This window comes from Tenebrio molitor, chromosome 1 (genome assembly GCF_963966145.1).
Source record: "Tenebrio molitor chromosome 1, icTenMoli1.1, whole genome shotgun sequence".
Taxonomy (NCBI): domain Eukaryota; kingdom Metazoa; phylum Arthropoda; class Insecta; order Coleoptera; family Tenebrionidae; genus Tenebrio; species Tenebrio molitor.
Window position 1 is genome coordinate 14,135,713 of NC_091046.1, and position 21,464 is coordinate 14,157,176.

At 32.5% G+C, this 21,464-nt stretch overlaps 1 protein-coding gene across 1 annotated transcript in view; it reads left to right on the plus strand.

Annotated features, from left to right (window-relative positions):
- The first annotated feature begins 511 nt into the window (after window positions 1-511).
- Window positions 512-21,464, plus strand: part of LOC138127300 (cyclic nucleotide-gated cation channel subunit A-like) — a 161,458-nt gene continuing 140,505 nt past the window's right edge. Inside the window, exon 1 of the mRNA XM_069043264.1 lies at window positions 512-774. The gene's annotated coding sequence lies outside the window, so the exon portion shown is untranslated. The remainder of the gene's footprint in view (window positions 775-21,464) is intronic.

Here is a 21,464-nt window from a genome sequence, read left to right on the forward strand (position 1 = left end):
CACTGTCGGCGATAACAGTTGACGCAATAAAACGTCCCGCTCTTATTTACGTAAGTTTATGGAGGAGGAATTTATCAGCACTGTGCAAATAAAAATACAAACATGGAATACAAAATTTCAGATTTATTTGGGCAAAATTCCATGAATAAGATTTCAAACGGAAACAGAAAAATGTCCATTTATTTTGTCGAGCGCTCGTAAATATCCTCGATTTCTTGTGTTCTCCTAATGAAATGATTGGTACCCATAACAACACGACGAATTTCCATAAACATGTTACCAAGCTGTCGTGGGACGTTATTTTCCTGTAGTGTTTGTTTTCGATGCCTCTTGACGGATAGATATTTATTTAATTGCTCCGTCGATCGGTTTAATTAAATCCAGAAATAAATCCGACTGGAATCCGGTGTCAGTCTGGCTCAAGAGAAAAAATGATTCTGGCTTGAGTGACAGGGCAAGATTTAAATAGTTTTTGGTATTAAAATGTTTCAGCTTTGAGTGATTTCCGAAGAGCGTGGATTTTGCCGAGTGGGGAGTGGGAAGATCACAGTCAGGACGCTCCATGGAGGCAGTTGCGTCGGGTCGTTTGGCGTCGACTAATCGCTTACTGAATATTACATGTGGCTACAGATAACTTTACAACAATCAAACATTACATTTCGTGCGAATTTAAATTCCAGTGAAATATTTGTTTTGACGGATGACATCATGTAAATGTGCGGTGGTTTCAGTGAAAAGTTTGTTTTTCCAGGCAGATGAAAAATATTTTTTAAGGTATGTTATTCCACAAATAAGCGCCGAGTTGGGCACGAAAAACATCTTATCAGACGAGATTTCTCGTCAGACCGAGAGATTAAAACCTTGCAGTATTGTCGCGAGTATTTTATTTTTACTTGTCCATCTGATCAATCTCATAAAAAAAATTAATACTTAATAAATTAATCTAAATTCTGAAGAGAAACTATTTCACCGATGCAACGATGTTGTCCCTTTATCTGATAGACTTGATTCAGGTTTTCACATCAAGTCAAGGGTCGCATGTGATTTCTTCAGCTCAGGAAAAACACTGATGCGATGCTATCGGCACCGGATCGCAAATAAACCTTGAATCTGAGGATGTAAATTTCTGTCTCAATTGTAGTTTTTCGATAAGTGAAGAAGCGAGCGAGAGGTTTAACTTTTTTTGTCGATTTTGCAGAATTTTACAAGGATTTGCTGAAGCTGTGCAGTTTTTGTTTTCAATTTAAATTTAATTTGCTTCACACGGTGATGCTTTTAACAATTAATTATCCTCAATTATAGAGATTCCCCCAATTTATGTGTAATCGTCTGGATGAGTTTTTTTTTCGTTAAAAAAAAATCTAAATCCCGGGAAATATTATATCTGGATGTGTACGTATTCACACGTTTTCGACAAAGTTTCAAACTCGGAGAAATTTTACAAAGAGGAACTGTACAAAGCACTAAATGATGTCAATTAATTTAATTAAGTGTCTAGAAAAGTTTTGATGAAGGTAATATGAATTTAAAGCCCTGTTATTTTTTGCAGTTTTCCTCAAACATATTTGTAACAAATTGCAAATAAAATTACTGTCGCTTTGTTGCTGTGAGTAATTAACGAAGTCAAATTATCGTAAAAATGAGTTAATTATTAATTACCTTGACTGACACCGGATTCCGTTTTTCTCTTGTAGACAATTCGTTATCAGTGGCAGGCACATTAGCCTCTCCAATTAAATTGCTAGTTAAGTGTAAATTGATATGGTTATTAAATGTGAAAACTGATCGTTAAAACGTCTGGGCTTAACTTATTCTTGCTAGATAAATCTCCGCTCATCATTTTAACCCTAAATGCTACTTATTAAAATTAATTACATTTTCTTAAATAAAGGAGAATTATTTAGATTCATTTTAATTAACAACCATTTAAATTGGTTGGTTTGAATTTAGTCATTTGTGGTTGGAGAAGATTTGCACTAATTAATTCTCTTTATATTCCACTCTAGTGATATTTATTTCAATTAATTTGTATTGGAACAAAGTATTCGATGGAGCCGATCTTTATTGTGGATTCTCTGTTTCTCTGCACTCAGAAGTACAATAAAAGCAAATAATAAACCAGTGTGGAAAGCTTGATATAGTGCAAATGATGCACGCGTACGTGGACAACAGCTTAAGTAAAATGTACTTTTATCTTAATTTATTCACGAACAGAGGCAAAATTTAAACCAATTTGGGAGAGAATTTATGAACATAATTATCGTAACATACTCGTATAATGACTCAATTGCATCTACTTCATTCATTCAGGAAACATTTTTTGCAATAAATTTTCTCAGTTTGTATTTTAGAGAATTATCGAAGTTAACCGCAAATTTCAAATCAACAAACTCACCCGTGAAACGTTAGCAAATATCCGTGTAAATAATTAAATTCTGCTTACACCTTTTGTTTTAATTAAAATAATTTCACTTATCGAAGAAGGTGAATAACTCCTGGTAAACATTTTAATTAGTACTTTTCCTCTTTCAATACTAATTAAAAAGAGGGTAATTGAACGACGAATATTATTGGGCAGTTGTGTTGGTTTCCTGAAATTGTTTTCGTGCAAAAACTTCTACTATTGACGTGTAATTTACTAAATGAAGTAGGTTTTCAATATTTTTCTTTTGCATCATTAATATCGAAAGAGCCGTCAGCTTTTATTGCATCATTCTGAGATAGAAAACTTTATTGCTGTAGTTTGTGACAGATTGAATTCTGTTATAACTAAACATGGTATAAGCGATCAATCGGATAAAATTTAATTTTTCCAGTGTTCTTGGTAACAACTGAGATGTGGATGAACATTTGATAACTGTTTGCTTGAAAGCAATAATTTAGTTGTAAACATAACTAGGTAAATAATATGGAATGAGAAATGTTTTAAATAACTGCAATTGTCTGTTAAAAGTGATGTTATAACTTATAAATCATGAATTAAAAATTAAATAGTTGAAGGGTAGAATATTTGTTAGTAGTTTTTAACGACTAGGAACGAAAAGAAAACAGAATAAAATGAGAGTTGAGTCATGACATAAATAATATATTTAAAACGAGGGAATGTTAAAATTATTCCAATCTATCTCATTACGATTTCATTAAAAATCGTGTCCATGCTGTGTAAATTTATTACAAATCTTCAAACGCTCTAAACCTGAAGTACATAGTTTGTCTCACGTGTGACGTGTTCAACGTATGATTAAAAAAATATTTAGCAGTGCCTCATTATTACTTTCACACTAGCGCATTCACTTATTTGTGGAATGTGTGCGCTTTACGATGATTTTGTTTCTTTTAGCTGGTTATCTAAATTATGCAACGACACTAGCAAATTTATGCTAGACTACGTCCCCTGATAGAATGCATTTTTTTAAATATCCTTAGATAACAAAATTCCCAAACCATAACATTAAAATATTAAGAAAGTATCATAGATTATGTTGGTAATATCTTGAAGCATTCGCGCCACTGATTCTCATTGGTTATTATGAAACCCACGCGAAATAGTATATTATGCAACAAGATTTATAAACGGCACTTTAGACACGCGTTTTATGTTAGGCACGAGCGAAGCGTAGCGGAGCGAGTGTTTAATAAACAAGTGTCTATAATTGATTTCATATAAATGTTCATCAAGTGAGCTGTGCATTTGTAAAATCACCTTTAATTTAGTTACATTACAAAAGTCACATTTATGAAGGTCATGTCCAATAAATCTTTACTTGGTAAAAATACAAAGACAAAAACAAATAAAAATTACTTTAATTTAATCAGTAAAAAGACGTAACATTGTTTTTGAAATCAGCAATGTTAAAATGGACAAAAACTAAAAAATTAGTCAAATCGGGTTCGCGCAGAGCAAGCAACTTTGAAAGTTAAAGTCACTAGCTTTAGCTTTACTACCAACAGAAAATCAGATTTTCATGGCTTGCTTAGATGCACATTTATATGAAATTGAGTATAGAGAAGTTTATAAACGAGTTGAATACTATACTTTTTCTACGACCAAATAAACAAATGAAACAAGCAACTTTTTTATTAAACGTTAATTTAAACATACAAACTAAATGAACGTACCAAATAGGAATATATGTATATATATTTCTCAGGATACAAACTGTTGGTGGCTTCAGGTCCATATTTGAAAAATACAACGAATTATTCCACTGCAATGACGTTTTCTTTCACGCCGGATGCGAAACTGATAAACGTCAAAATAACAACTTCATCTAGAGCTAAATATGTCTAAAAAATTCAAGCCGTGTTTAAAGAAACTTCGGGCGTGTTTAATATCCCGAAAACGACCGAATGGACACCAAGTTGTGACTAATGAACAATCGTTTTTAAAGTGACGTTTTATACACTATTTGTCAGTGCAAAATGTGACACTTTAGAGAAGGAAGTAGAAAAAATAAATTATGACATTTCAAATTTGAAATTATCAGTTCTGTCAAGTGGTTTAAGCATTTAGATTTGCGATTTTTCATCTTTAAAGCTTTGTTTTGCGATTCTCTGGTTTTAAAAGTTATTAGTTTTGATCGTGTTGCTGTTTTGATCTGTTCCCTTGCGATTTTTTGTTGATTTTTTTAAATTTTTGAAATGAGTGCGTGCCTCGGGAATCTAATTATAAACATCGAAAATGATACAGAGGTAATTTTTGTTCATGCATTAAATAGGAGTATAGTTTTCCCATTTATAATTTGGTTTTATGGCAGTGCAATTGTAATTATTAGGGGCTGGGGTTGTGGTTTTGGCAATAGACTAAAAGATATTGTAGCCTGGTCAGACAACAGAGAAGAGACCTTCTTTTACAGTCCTAGGATTTATGGCGGTAGTTGCCTATTGTCGGGGTATTTAACTCCCTGACAACAGGACTGGTAGTAAAACCAAATTATAAATGGGAACACTATACATATTAAATAATCTCTTGCTTGTGTTTAGCCATTTCCGAAAAAAGCTGGATATTTTAATTTCAGTAGCCAGCTTTTTTCGGAAATTCGAAAATGTATTGTGGGTTGCATTTTTATTCCGTCGGGCACATTATCACTCGTGAAATACCCTATAAACCTAATATATTACTCCTACTGTACTGAAATTTTCTTTCGTCTTTCCTAAGTGCAAACATGCAGAATAATAATAAAACATCACATGCAACCTGCTCTTTCCATTTTTTTCAATTTCCCGCCGGATCTATTTGTTGTCGCGTAGAGTGAACATTTTTAGTAACATTTATGTCAAGCAATCTATGAGTGGACAGAGTTTACCTGATGTGTATTTTGGAATGTTATTAATATTTTTGATAATTGTTCACTTTAACTACTTCTGGAATTTTCGCGTTTTTTTTGGATAGACAGACAGACTAGATCGTGTCCCACCATTCAAACCTTGTGCAAATGCCTTTTTTTCTCTCTTGTTGTGTTTCAAGGTGGCGTCAAGGTCGCGCCAAGTCTTAGTATAACTAAAGGCTAAGGAAAATTTTCATTTGCACAAGGTTTGACTGGTGGGAAACGATGTAGAAGGACGCCCTGAGGCTGTCTAGCCAGAAAAAACGCGAAAATTCCAGAAGTAGTTAAAGTGAACAATTACCATATTTTTTTCGCAATAATTTTATTTAACAGAAACAAATGTGGATGTAACTTGTGTATAAATCACTTCTTTATACGTGGGATTACAACACTCGTTACGCTCCTGTGTATAAATTTCCCCCTTGTAAAAAAGTAGTGCTTTATACACATGTTGATAAATAACTATTATCTACTATCAACACATGATATTAAACTTAATGAAATTCATTTGTCGAATGTTGTTGAATTTGTTCAATCTTATATTCTATCCGACTAGTGTGGTAAAGTAAAGTGCAATGTAAACTGACAATAAAATTATTGTATTTTTATCATAATTTAGCTGGTATTAAAGGTACAACAGTCTCATTTCTCATTTATTAATTATTTCTTAGGATAATAATTTATGGTACCTCGTTAAAATGTTGTATCGGGTTTTCATTTAAATTTATTCTCAAAGTAGGCGTTGAAAAGTCGATTGTGAACGTATTATACGGATTACAGATCACGTATCAGCTGTTTAAATCTAACGCCACTTTTTGCATTGTTTATGTTTTTACGTTTTTACTCTGCAGACTGACGAGTGGTGTGTTCACAATCGACTCTTCAACGCCAACTTTGAGGATAAATTTTAATTTTAAACGGGGTACGATTTTCGTATTATAACTTTATATTATGGTATTGCGGGCAAAAAAAGTGGGACATCAAATTTCTGTCAGTTTTGAAAAATTCGATGTAGTTCAAGCTTTATTGTCACTTTTTTTGACACTATTCCAGCTAACAGTTTAAACATTTATTTTATACTCCTATTTTCATTTTCCAAATTCCCTCTGCTTTTGATAAAGGTAGATTTTGATTGGAACTTTGCATTAAATAAATATTCACTACGTGCTTACTTACAACCATTCCCTACAACTATAATACGTAATGACAACGTCAATCAATTCAAAGTAGGGTTAGAATTAGGTAAGGGTTATTTCACATTAAAAGTCAAGACAATGACGTTGATGTCCCACTTTTTTTGCCCGTAATAGTACAAGTATGGTAAATAAGTATTAAAATATGAATTTTTATAAATAAGTTAAAATTAGTTTTATTTTGATTGTACAAAGACTTGAAAAAGATAATCATTTTCACAACTTGTGTTGACTTTAGTATCTATTACAATAGGCTTATTTGTCTTGAAATGTAGTCGGTTTATTTAACAGACTTAACGAAATTAAAGTTTATAGGTTTCTCAATATTTGTTATAATTATCTGTTGAAATTATAAAAACAAATAGATATTTTAAATACTGTTTTTACTATTATTTGTTATGATTAAAAGGAACGTTGAAATAGGCTAATTAACGACAGTTAGCTACAAAGCTTCAATAATTTAACTTTACTTCATTAAAACTTTATGTTCAGATTACGATATCCTTATCCTGGTAAGTTTAAACTTATATCTTATTGTTTGTTGATGTCGAATAAAATTACTGATGATACTGACTTTATTCTTAAAATTCTGAATTGTTTTTTGCATATTATTACAATCAGTTAATCTGTTTACCACCTTCAAAATGCAATGATTTTTAATATGATACAGTTATAGATTTCTGCAAAAGGAGCAAGTAAATATTTTGTTATTAAGAATGTGGTTTTATATCCCTTATACAATATGTCGAAGTAGATATTGCATTAATTCAGAAATAGCTTGGGTGCCTGAACGTTACCTTCTATAAAATCTCTAACCGTTTATATATGGCTTCAATAAAACAAACTTTCCCCCATTTTCCTGCAGGCAGTTTTCTCGTCGTTGTTTCTTTGAAGATTTAACTACATACCTAGATGAATACAGGATTTTTTCAAAATTCTTCTTTGTTATTTTATCAGTTGCATTGAATTATTTCAGTTACATTTCCTCCATTGACTAAAAATTGCATAAATTTCTTTTTTTTTAGAATTTGGTAGTGTAAGTAGTTGTGCAACAATTTAAATGTGTGACCATTTACGACTGTTGCACAAAAATTTACATCTGAAGTGTTCTGAAAAGCATACGAAGGAGAATAACCAATCTAAAAATGTCATTAGTAAATTAATCAAACAAAAAAATTGAGCAGACCTGCTTGTCAAAATTGACAAGTAAATTAAATCGGTTATCACAATATTTCCAGTGCAAAATTGGAGGTCATGTTGAGATTTATCAGTTTTATAATCGTTAGTCACTTAATCAATACATTCATAAAAACATGTTCAGGGGAGAGATTTTATAACATTCTGTGAAACCATAACTGACGGTGATAGTAGGCATAAACCGTCTTCGTACGTAATTATTAAGTATAAGGACAAGTTTATATTTTAGCTAAAAATACTCGTTTTTTAAGTATTATCAAATTTTACAGGGCAAATTGATATTTTTGCCAAAAATACAACCGTTTTTAAATATCATACAATCAGTTATTTTGTATCATTTTGTCTTTTGTTTTCAATTGCCTATCTGGACAAATATGTTTTTGTGTGTAACCGTACGCGAAATAAGCACTTCCCGTGCTGAGAACAGGCTGCGAAATTCAATTCTTTAAACCTGGATGAGTAGGTACACGGAACTGAAACATCGGAATTTTCTTTCGACATTTCTATAATTTTTTTAAAAATGAATTGTTTTATTTATGTCGTTTCTATAGCGACAGCGAAGGAAATTTTATAATTACAAATTTTTGGTTGCACACAAAATGTTGTGTACACCGTGGCTGTGAAATCCTTTGACCACCTTGAGATTGTCTTGCCTCGGCCTAAACGGCCTCGGCGACACTTTTTCTCTCGATACGTCAAAGAACGATTTCGCATCCTTGATATACAAATAACTATTTTTGTGCAACCATACGCGAAACGAGCACTTCGCGTATAGTTTGGCAAAAGATATTCTGAACGCTGGCAATTATCCCTATTTGCCAAACTATACCTAGAACAGGTCGCGAAATCCAATTTCACGGCCGTTGCATTTAACTACGGCCGTTAAAGTAAGCGTCATTTTAATATTTGATACAAATTAGAGTTTCTATGTCTATATTCAAATTTAGAATTTTACTTTAAATGTTAACCATGAAATAAATGTGTTACCAACTGTCACAAAATTCCCTAAATTACCAAAATTGATTTTATTTGTAAAAAACATGTATTTAATATGCAAATTAGAAAAAATAGCATAAAAAAAACTCGTTTTATAAAACATAAGAGCACTCGTCGTTCACAGGCACTCCTGCCTGCGGCAGTCGTGCTGCAAATCTGACTCGTGTCTTAATATAAGTTTTATAAAACTCATGTTTTAATATACTATTTCAATAACGGAGAATGGACATACAGTGTTGTTGCCTGTATGGTCGAGTTTCAGTAAAAATTTCAAAATTTAAATTGAAACAGGTATACTTTGTCCAGCGAGAGATTGAGAGATTTTAAAATGTATTAAAAATTAAATTAACCCAATACTACAAAATGCACCAGAATACATTAATTAGAGCATAATTTCAGGGCAAAAATATTACTGCTTGAAGGATATATTTCAAATTTTACGTGCGCTAGGTACTACCAATCTCTGGCTAGACAAACCTTATATGCAACCCAATATACTTCCGTGCATCCAGAGCATTTGAATTTTAAGTTGAGCTTATTTCATCGAGATGTACACACCATAAAAGTGCGCCAGAAACCAAATTCAACTGGCACATGCGCATAACCTTCACATTAAACAGAGGCGTAGTGTGTGTTTTTGGTTGTTTTCCTTGTGTTATTTTCTGAATTGTTCTTGGCTTTTCTGTTTATTCTACACAGTAGTATTTATTTTGTATTTATTGTTTTCAAGTTTGCGTTCTGAAAATCCCTTGTTTTGTTCGCGCGTTATAAAGTCGACAAAAATTTTAAAATTAAAAAGATACGCCACTGGACTACCTCCCTTTATTTTCTTGGCGCAGTTTCTTAACTCCTCCCCATGTACATCTCGATGAAATAAGCTCTAATTTATTGTCTTAGAAAAATTTTTTGGTATCATGTATTGATAAGTGTTATTTAAATTATTCTTTGCCAAAGAATATCCGACAACCAAAACATTAAACACAGCAAATAAGATTTTAATGAAAAATGATAAAAGTATGTACATACTTAATTTTTTAGAAAAAAATTTATGTTATGAAAAATTGCTAAAATTTGAACAGTATTTTGAATTAGTATCTCGTATTGTCAAATTAAATCTTTTAACACGTAAGACAAAAACACAACATGGAAGTAGCGCAAATTTTCTAATAATTTATTTAAACAAAACAATTCGGTTGCCATGGTGACCATAGCACTCCCAATCATTGAAAATTCCCAATTTAACTATTATAAAAAAATAAGCACAAATATAATTTCAAGATTATTTTTATTAAAAAAATCATGAGTCGATTTTTGTACCGGTCAGTGTATTTCATTTAATGTGTCACTTGTTCAAATCGGATTACCAGTTCCCTTTCACAATTATTTTTGTCTATCTTAACTCGATTTAAGAAATATATTAAAGAAAATTTACTACAACCAATCATAATGATATTATAAAGTAAAATCGTTATACAGTGTGTACCCGGTTAGGTGAAAAGACTCTTGTAAAAGATAAAAAATTCTCGATTTAAATTTTCATTTTCTGGGGTTCAGCCCTGCTTGGTTAAAGACTAATTTCTAACATAATTTTAGTTTTGAAAAATCAAGTGTGCCTTGGAAAATTTCAAAAAAGCCTATTTTCTGTAGAATAAATTGTCTTTTATGTGACAAATACGACAAAAAGTTATTAAGAAAAGTTGTTTAGAATTAACATCTAGGTCCCTATACAAAATTTCAAAATCATAGGCCAACTATGACTTTTTCACAAATCAAAGAACTTAGATTATTACTACTTAACTAGCTTAACACTAATAAGTTATAATTAAATAAAAGTAAGGTAAGACCTTAGATTAAATGGGAAAAAAGGATGTACCTATTTGAAGTAAATGCCTCACATAGTTTATAATAATTATGTCCCAATTAATTTTTGATATAGATAGACAAACCGCGTTGACTATAGTATCCAAAGAACACCACGAATTGGAAACGTCATACTGCAGCAAGCGCGACAAGACGATCAATGGGATATAAATACAGCGTGTCCAAAAAATCTGGAAACACCCCAATAAAATAGAAACGAATGATTTTCGAGAAAAACTCAAAAACAGGTGAACTAGCGTTTTCAAAAAGCTTTCTGTTGATGGTGCCGTTTTTGATGACTGAAAAAAACATTTTTTTTTTAAATAACAATAACTTTTTCAAGGTCATCGAAAAGACCGAACAGACACTATCAGCAGAAGGCTTTTTTAAAACACTAATTGACCTGTCTTTAGATTTTTTTCAAAAATTATGCGTTACGTTTTCATTTGGGTGTTTCCAGACTTTTTGGACACTTATGTTAAAAAAAACAGGAGAAATGGTAAAGGTGTTCATTTAATATTCTGGTAGCATCACCTATTGAAATCTTTTGTTTTGAAAAACGGATGTCGCAGCGTTAAAATATGACGTAACCTCACTAAAAAATAACACCATGACACGAATTATGATAAAAAAAAGTAACACAATTACAATTCACGCACAAATGAATCAATTTATTAAATGAGGTGCTGGAAAGGTCTACCTTCTTCTTTTCGTAACAATTTGTGGCACGTTCCTGCTTTCCTTCATAAGGTTCAGTCTTTTGCGTTGCGATAACTCACGCACTGAAGTGTGGGGAGCATTTTGCATTATTTCTCTTGCAGTTTCAATAACTGCACTATCTGCAGCAGTGCGTTTTAGCGGCTGACCTGTGGTTTTTCTTCGGTAAACGCCTCCAGTTTCACGAAACAACTTTACACACCGGGTCAGGTTATCTTCGAAGGTTTTCCGTCAACAATAACATTCGGAAATTCGGCGATAAACTCTTCTAAGCAGTTTTGTACGGAGTAGATCCATGAACCATTCACTTTCAAACCATTGCGATTGCGAAAATAACTTTCAATCAAAACGTTTTCTGCTCTAACGTGAACACCAGCAAACAGTAAACTTGTCTGAACGCAAATGTCAAAATTGACAGTTCTATTCTAATTTTACTAACGGGAAGTTCAAACGACGACACGCCTTCACAGAAACAAAATATTTCCATGGTAATGCTACCAAAATATTAAATGAACACCCGATATAATAACATAATAATAACAACAGAAACAACATAGCCAAAAGGAATCACGAAACGAAAAATAAATACAATCAGAGCAAATGCTCAAAGTGGCCCCCATTCATTTGCAAGCATAACCATGCCCGCCGCAACATACTCCGTTTAGAATTTGTAACCATTTCAGGAGTAATTGTAGCAAAAGCTTTCTGAATGCAACCCCTGAGTTGTTCTTCTGTATCAATAGGGTGCCTGTACACAACATTTTTAACCTGGCCCCAAAGAAAGAAATCCAGAGGATTTAAATCGGGGGGCCGTGCAGGCCAGTTTCGTGGACCGCCACGATCTATCCATCGATCAGAATACTGTTGATCCAAAATTTCTCTAGCTCGTCGACTGAAATGTGGTGGTGCGCCATCGTGTTGAAAACAGTCGTAATTCGGAAAACAAGTGGAATGTTTTCAAGCAAATTTGGAAGTTCTACATCAAAAAAATCTACATAAATGTCTCCCGTTAACCGTGCAGGAAATTCAAAAGGTTCTGCCTAAAGAGGGAAGTTCGATGACATGTAAACTAATTTCTATTGCAGACATACCACACGATTCCCTAATACACCAGCTCATAAATTTATAGAAAATCTTTCTTGAAATGCTCTTGGAAATAGAGCATGTGGATTTTCTTCCGCCCAGACGTGCCAATTATGGGCATTGAAGCATCGTTGTCTCCCAAAAGTCGATTCATCAGAAAACAAAATCCGAGAAACAAAATTTGGAGTGTTTTCTTCTAGATTTAAAAGCCATGTACAGAATCTTCTGGCTGCAAATGTTGCACACGCGTATAATGATACGGATGTCGTCTTTCAGTCTTCATCACTCGATGTACAGAAATTTTATTATGTTCTGTGTCAATGTTAAGGAACTTCCTCACGATATGACATGAGTATAATAATAATAATAATATACCTTTTTGAATTTCAATTACCAATGTGTTTCCTAAATCCAGAATTTTTAAATTTTTAAAAAGAGATTGCGGTACAGTTACGATCACGGAAATTCGTCAGTAATTTTACTGTCAATTCGAAAAAAATTGTGTAGCCTAAGCTTTATTGTCATTATGACTGACATTTAAAATTTTTGTTACAGAAATTCTGTCACGCACAATAAAAATGATTGACAAATTGACATCCATGACAAAATTTCCAAAGTGGGGTTAGAAATATATAAAACCTGGTTTACAGCTAATGTCAGTTGAATGACAACGACTGACGAAATTCCGTGATCGTGACTGTACTATTCCCGTTGCTGAAATTATAAGTGGTAAAATCGATTTTTTTTCTAAACACCAAAGATTTCTCATAGCAACGAAGAGCTCTAAATACATATTTATTAATTTTTGTGTTATATGTCTGTGTTATACAGGGTCTCCCAGAACTGGCGGACCAAAATAATACGGTGAATTCATCATCTTCTGGGAATAATAGGAAAATTGTTCAAAAAAATCTATCTTAAATAATGATTAGGAAAGAAGCAATTTAAACTGACCAATGCTGTTGTTGATGTTAAGTTACCTATTAATTAGTTTTCCTGCTTTATTTGTAACTATGGATACATTTCAAATGATGCATATGCATTGTTGGGTATCCGCATTGTTTGTGCAATGACGGACGTTTTTAGGTTATAGTATTTTTCAGGTTATAGTATTTCTGCTAGGATGTTCCCTATTGGGAAAACGAACTGCGTACTCCTGAGGAGCAACTGTGGCACTCTCATCACACTGTCAATATAAGACAAGCATATCAAAATATTCTGAAGCGGTAAACATTACGCGTTTTTAATGACTTGTCAGAATTGTCAGAAATAATTTATTATGACATAATATTCAATTATAATGTCTTTGCAACAATCAAATTTGTTTCGATAGTTACCAATATCATTTTTTAAGGTAAATTTATATCTACACGCGATTGGTCAATTAAAAACGTTCTTATTTTAAAATCCAATGAGGATGGATTTTAAAAAATATTTTTCCTATTATTGCCAGAAGATAATGATTTCACCGTGTTATTTTGGTCCGCCAGTTCTGGGAGACCCTGTATTGTGTGAATTTGGAGCAGCTATATCTAAAAGATATGCTTGCTTTTGTTGTTTATTTAAAATAATAATGTCTGGTCTGTTATGCTTAATATGAATGTCAGTTAAAACTGTTCAATCAAAATATAATTGGTAATTGCAATTTTCCAAACTTTCTGGTTTGTATTCTTGTTGTGTATTCTTTAATAAATTGAATTTAACAGCTAAATTCATGTGTATAATTTTAGCGAATATATCATGACGTTTCTTATATTCGCTTTGAGCCAAAACGGTGCAAGAAGAAATGAGGTGTTCAACCGCACATGTGTTTTTTTATCATTTCTTGTATTTATAACACGATCTTGTATTGCAAATATAAAACCCTTCGTCTCAGGGTGAATATATGATTTCTTAAGCCATGCATGAGAAGCCTGAATATTAATTTCTGGTTGTTCCAGTTCTTTAAAGTATCTCCCATGTAAAGACTTCTGTTTTATATGTATTTGCTATAGTGTCAGTTATATTTGGCTCAACAATATCTGAAATTATGTTGTCACTTAAATTTAAAGGTGTGTAACCTTCATCGGCTGAAACCAAAGCATTAAAAATGGTACCTATTATCACGAGCTGTATTGAGGAAATGATTTTTTAGTGAAACAATTTGATTGTGTTGCATTATTTCTAGATTTGAAAAACCCTTACCACCGGTTTCGCGGTTTCGCGTGGTAAATTAAATCTTTCAATAGCAGTTTAATTTGAATAGGCTCGGAATCCAAATGAATTTTATAAATGTTAAGAATTTTAAGTAACCATGAATGTGGTACTGAATCATAGGCTTTTTTGTAGTCTATGAATGCGGTAAATATTTCTATTATTTTTTCGAGCTTGTTCCATTATTACCGTATCTATTATGAGTTGTTCTTTACAACTATAGTATAATTCAGAATAAGTGGCATCGTGGTAGGCATTGGTTCTCTAAAGCGAGCTTTATGTTATGTCAAAAAATTTTGCAAACATGTGAAACCGTCATTACTTTATTCTGAGGTTATGCGTTACATAATTTTGACATGGTTTTCGCCCACAGCAGAGAAACCCCCAGAAAAATAATACACTTTTCATAAATGAAAGAAGGAAATTCCAAATATTATAACAAGAAAATAAACACAAAACGATCCCATTGATAATATCAAGGCCAAATTAAAAAGGAAGGTTACCAACAGCATTGAAACTAGGGTATTATTAGCAAGGGTCTTGCCGCCAACGTAAATTTGAATTTCCAACGCCTACCGCGATGCCACTTATTCTGAATTATAATATATGTAAAGTCCATTCAAAAATCAAAAAACCACCACCTGTTGCTTTAGGTTGGTAAAATTTAAAAAACCCTAGGTAGTTATTTTTTCTTGCAATGTTTGTAACTATAAATTATGACATTTGATTCAAAATAAAATTCAATTGCTTTGATTTTCGTTCAAATTGTTTTATTATTGCTCAGTACAATTCAGTTATTTATTAATTTTTATTATTTTTGCTTAAACATGCCCAGAAAAACAAGACACTTAATAAATACTTAACCTCAAAATTACAATTCTCATCAAATTTTACACTAGACAGCGTTGCCGATAGTAATTATCGAGGAAAATGCGACGTTGGTGGTTTTTTGATTTTTGAATGGACTATATGTATAGTCGTTTTCAGTGACATCCGTGCTGTCACAATGACAGTATGTTGGCATTACTTGCTGTTTCAGTTTAGTAATTTTGAATTTCCTAACTTGGCAATTTAGCTTGACTCGGCAAATTGACAAATTCAAATTATTTTCTATAATTTCAAACAAATCAAAGAAAATATGTAGTCTGATTTGAATTCCGAGGATGACCTAGTTTAACCATCTTTTACACCATGTTGAAGACTGAGTTTTATTATTTGTTGTTGATGTTTCACGAAGTAGCAATTTTCTTTTACCATAACCTCAATTTCTTGTTTGACATTTTTTAAACTGGAATTTGCTTATACTCTGAATTCTGGTTATGAATTTGTGTGTACAATCTGCACCAACATATTAAAAATGACACTGACAGCACGGATGTCGTTGAAAACGACTATAATTCCATTATTGATGATTCCATTTACAACAGAATAATTTTAGAAAATATTTTTTCAAAATTTTGTCCTCAAGTAGCACACGAGTAATTTAACCCTGTAGTTGGTTTAATTATGTCTAATTTTAATAATTTTTATTACAATTAATATACATATTAAACAATTAATTAAACAATAAATTAAATGTATATAAATCATAAACAATGCTGACGATTTGACAAAAGAAGAAAGGGAAACACAAAAGAAGTTAAGAGAGTTGGCCAGAGAAGAGAGAGATAGAGGAAAAAAGGTGAAAATAGGATACAGGAAAATACAGATAAACGGGGACTGGTTTAGATGGGATGAGAGACAGGAGAAACTGAAGAAAATTTTCTAGAAGAAGGAGAGAATAAGAAGACGACCCGGCGAGAAAATGTACAAGGAGAAGGTGAATAAAAAGGTAGAGGGACAAAGACACAGATAAGTAAGAGAGAAGAGAGAGAATAAGAGAATCGAAGTACAATAGGAAGGGGAGAGAGTGTGTGTGAGAGAGGAAAATGATAGCGGGTTGCAGAGATAGGGACGAGGAGAGAGAGAACAGGAATGGGAAGGAAACAGAAGAGAGAGAGAAGGTGCAGGAGGTGACTCGAGGACAGTGAGAAGATCGAACACATGCGGCGAAACGAGAGAGAGAAAGAGAAGGGAATGGGGAGAAATACGGAGCGAAGACGGCAGGGAGATGAATGCAAGAATAAGGAAGAGGAGAGAAAGAATAGAGAACGAGAGGAGTGAGGGAGAACAATAAATTGTTATTTTTATGTTTATGTTTGTAACCAGGAATCCGAAAACCCGTAGGGCAAAATAAAGTATTTTGTTGTTGTCATAAAGAATGCACTTCTTCAAGAGTGCCTAAAATACTTGCAGCATTTCCACGTTGAACTGCCAGTGAGATTCTTTGGTAGAAGAAAAATTTTGCTCTAGAATCTCCGGACTCAATTATAAGTTTTGCACCAATGAAATCGATAAATGTTTTACATTCCAAACTCCATGGACTTAATTATGAAATAGAAAATTATGAAAATGGAATACTCTGTAAAATAAATTTTGTACAAATAATTTCTTATCATGATAAACCTATGTTGTAATAATATTTCTGAAACTTAACATTTTATTTTAAGATTTAGTAAGTATTGGTTTATCTTCCATTCAAAAATATAAAAAATTCTCTGGCGCCTTTCTTAATCCTTCAGTTCAGTAATTATGTAATAACTTATCGATCTTGTAAGAAGATTAGTCCTGATCTCTCAACAACACTTGTTGTCAGGATTGTTTATGGACTTTACTGAGAACATCTACTGTTATTTCACATATTAATCTAATAAGTGGTATCAGAGCAAACAGATACAATTTCAGAGGAAATAACAACAATACAAGCTTTTAGTACACGTCATTGTACGTGGTAACGTGGTGCACATGTTTTCTTCTAAAACTACAAAAAAAAAAAACTGAATGAGGCATGCATTTTTAAAAAGGAATACTCTTAACAAAAAGTTAAAGTTCTCGTGTTTTAATAAAAATATATGCAATAAAAAAATTATATCCTTTGCTGCAGTTAATGTTTTAGGAGCAATTTATTATAACCCTCAAACACTGAACCGATTTGATCGCTGATGTAGCATTGAAAGTTATGAAATTTGTTGTTGAACCTTATTTCTACTGTATAATAGTATATTATATACCAAGGTGGAGAAGTTCATGATTATAGCCAGAGCGCCAAGATTAGAGCCAGAGGCGCGCCGAGGGTTGTAAGGCGCGAAGGCTATAAGGGACTTCTCCACCGTGGTTTATATACTATTTTTTTCACTACTAGATACGTTAAAACCCTTTCTGATAATAATTATTAATCAAATTATTTTGTCGGATGCGACGGGTCCGAGTTGTCACTTCTTGACAGTTGGTATGAAAATCGTCTACTTTAACCAATGAAATAGACGACAATCTTTCGTTGCTAGGTGACGGTTGTTCCATTATTCACCACTGGTTAATAATGAAAAATTATTTACCTGTCACTGGACCAACGTAGAAAAACGAAACTTCTCAGTGTTCTATGACAACCGATAACGCTAGACTTTATTACTAGTAGTGAAAAAAACAATTTGTTTGTTTTTTAATTAATGAATGGCGTTAATCTGACAACGCCCACATTTTTAGTTCACGTACAAATTAATTTACAGTTAAAATCATGTGCAATAAATACATTATCCGTTTTTGAAGTAATATTGCAGAGGAGTAGTAAGTCTTGCTGAGAAATTTGACGTTATGAGATCAATTGAAAATAATTTAAGGTAGGTAGTGTGCGTTTCAGTAAGCCGCTACTACTTTTCATTATATTTATCCGATTTATTGATTTGTGGACCGGTATTTCTTAAAAAGTTGAATCAGACGTAAGAGATTTATGGAGTGGACGGACGTCAGGATTATCCGATACAACATCTTTTGATTTCATCCTGTGTTATTAGATAAATAATTAAAATTTACCCTAACAGGTATTTCTACACAATGCTGTTTCCTGTTTTAATTTTTTGTTTATGTTGAAAAAGTTATTCACTCAAAAAAATCCGTATGTTTTTTGAGATTGTATTGCTTAATTCTGGTATCTAATGTTACGTCGATTTAAAGACATTTTAAAAATGTAGTTTTCCAAAATTTTGATAATGTAATTTTTAAAAGGATCCGAAAAAACTGTAGCCTCCGCATCTAATTTTGTTGTTAATTTCAATTTTTCGTCAGATCTTAATCCTAGGTATACAAGTAAATTCGCTTTAACTTTAACCACTGTTGCAATAATTTACATGAAATGTCAATTTTCAAGACCTAACCCGTGTTTCACGCTGTGTTTATTGTAGCGTCGAGTTCCAGTAACGACATACGATTTCGGATTCATGGATGACTCGATTACAAATTAATTTGATGGCTCATATAACCATAGTAAGTATAGTATATTGTAATGCAAGTGGCAAAAGGGATTCATTGCAAAACGAGTATGAAAGAAACTAATCAAACGAGTTTTTAAATGGCCCTTTCCTTTAGCACTTGTATCGTAATACGTTGTTAAGTAGTCATTAAAGTATGTATGAAGTAAAAATGTAAAAAAAAACACTCTCCTTTTTTTTTTGAAGTGAAACTTTTTATGGGAAGGTTTTGAAATTCTGATCGGTAACCTTTTTGTGTGACGCACAACGGTTGCGCCAATATTTCCATCTCATCTGTTTGACACGATACAAACATCCCTTAAAATTGTGTATACTTCTGTCTTTGTCACACTCACAGCATTTATCGATAATGTCCTCTCTTTTAATTTGGAGGCTTAAAAATGAACAATGAGTTACGCATTTCGATATTGTTTAGTGTTATCGTTGTTTATAATTTATTTTCTTCATTAAAATATACAATTTTGTTATGAATATGCTATTGTAATTGATGAATTGTTTCCCTGTAATAAAAATACAAAAGTTTCACTTCTATCGTGCGTCTTTACGACACACTCTGTTTTTTAGAAGATATGAGGGACCTATAATGCATTCATTTTTGGAATGACGAACTAACTGGAACTTTTGCCTTTTTAAAATGTTGAATCACTTAAGATTTATATCAAAAAATTGATCGTCAATAAAAAATACTGTAAGCAGAAACTCGTCCTTGGAAGACGTCTGGTTTGCAAGAAAAAAGAAAAAAACTTGAGTTAAACGTAGCTGCAGATGCAAAAACGTAGACGCGTATGGAACAAACGCGCACTATTGCCGAATTTTGGTCACCCCTCTTCGCATAAACGCAGGTAACACATTTGACGTTGATCTTTCTAACCTTACAAATACTTACAAAGTTAAAAACAACATTTGGACGTAATTTATTGTACTGGATGCTTTAATTCTTCCATTAAGGACTAAAACAGAATCGGGATATTTTAGCAAGGTAATTTAGTTCACGTACGCTTCCTGTGCCTTCAAATAAATTGACGACTCTCTGAACCTTAAATATTGTAAAGCCTACACAGGGCAAGTCACATAAGGGTTATTTCTGAATTTATTTTGTACGCAACCAAAAATACAAATGACGCTGACTACTTGATACGGTTTATAATGTGATTTAATTTAGTAATCAACGTAGGTATGTAATTTGGTTAAAAATCTCAAAATGACAGTTGATGAATTGAATTTTGGATTTTATTAATCAGAACAGGATAACGTCATTTTGACATTTTTAGCCAAATTACATACCTACGTTGATTACTAAATTAAATCACATTATAAATGGTATCAAGTGGTCAGTGTCATTAGTATTTTTGGTTGCCTACAAAATAAATTCAGAAATACGCCTTATGTGACTTGCCCTGTATTTGAATAGTCTTCCACGAGAAATCGAACTGTCATTGAAGTTCTTACGACACTCTCCACAGACAAAAATTGTTTCCTTTTTCAACAATATTGAAATTTCTGCCCTTGTAGTCTATTTTTAGAGTATTTTCAATAAATTTACACAATTTAACTTTTCTAATAAAGCGCGCCCGTTTTGACAGATTTTAAAGGGTGTACAAAATGTTGCTTGGCAACTCAATTGTTTCAAAAGATCACTGCTCAAATACCTTCAAAATTTAGATTAAATTTTTAACAATAAAATCTAATCTTTTCGTTGAATCAGGCGAGTGATTTAGTTAATTGTTTGTGTAGACACCTGTTTTTTAATGTTTAACAATCTAATAATAATTGCGCTTAATTTTCAATAAAGGACACATGTGTTAAAATTACATTTTTTAACTCGAGGTAATTTTATTATTACTAATTGAAACTTCACCGTCTAAAATATCTGAATTTTAAATTTCATAAAAATTCCTCGGCAAATAACCCAGATATTAGGCTCGAAAGTCTTAGCTGAGACACCCTGTATATCTAATTTTACATCTGTCAAAGATAACCTCAAAATTTACAATAAATCAATGTTTTTTAAGGCTTTGCCCAAACGAACACGAAAAATATTATTCAATATTCGTGCGCTGTCGGTTTTCAGGTATAGTGGAACCAGAAATATAGTGATTTTATGGACTCTGGTCGATAATTTCTTTTACAATTTTGGGGTCACTTTTATTACTAACTTGAAGAGAGTTATAAATCTTCTATGACAGATGTTTTTGAGTCGTCGGAAAATGGACCATCGAAGACAAAGGTAGGTAGAGCCCAGTCGCGCGACGAGTGCCACAAGTTTATTGCCCTGCCATAACTGACCCTCTCAAGTTAATGTACTCCATCCATCATAAAATCACTATATTTCTGGTTCCACTATATTCGGCCTGTTTTGCAGCACTTGGCTGACGCCTCGTGCGTCAAATTTCGGCGTCGTACCTGAAAAGTGATCTGACAGCGCTACTCATATGAAAATAACTATTTAAATTTTCAAATTGTGTAGGTATATTTCCTAAATACTCGTAGAAGCTCAGGATACCACTTGCCATTTAAAATGAAATTATAAGGGT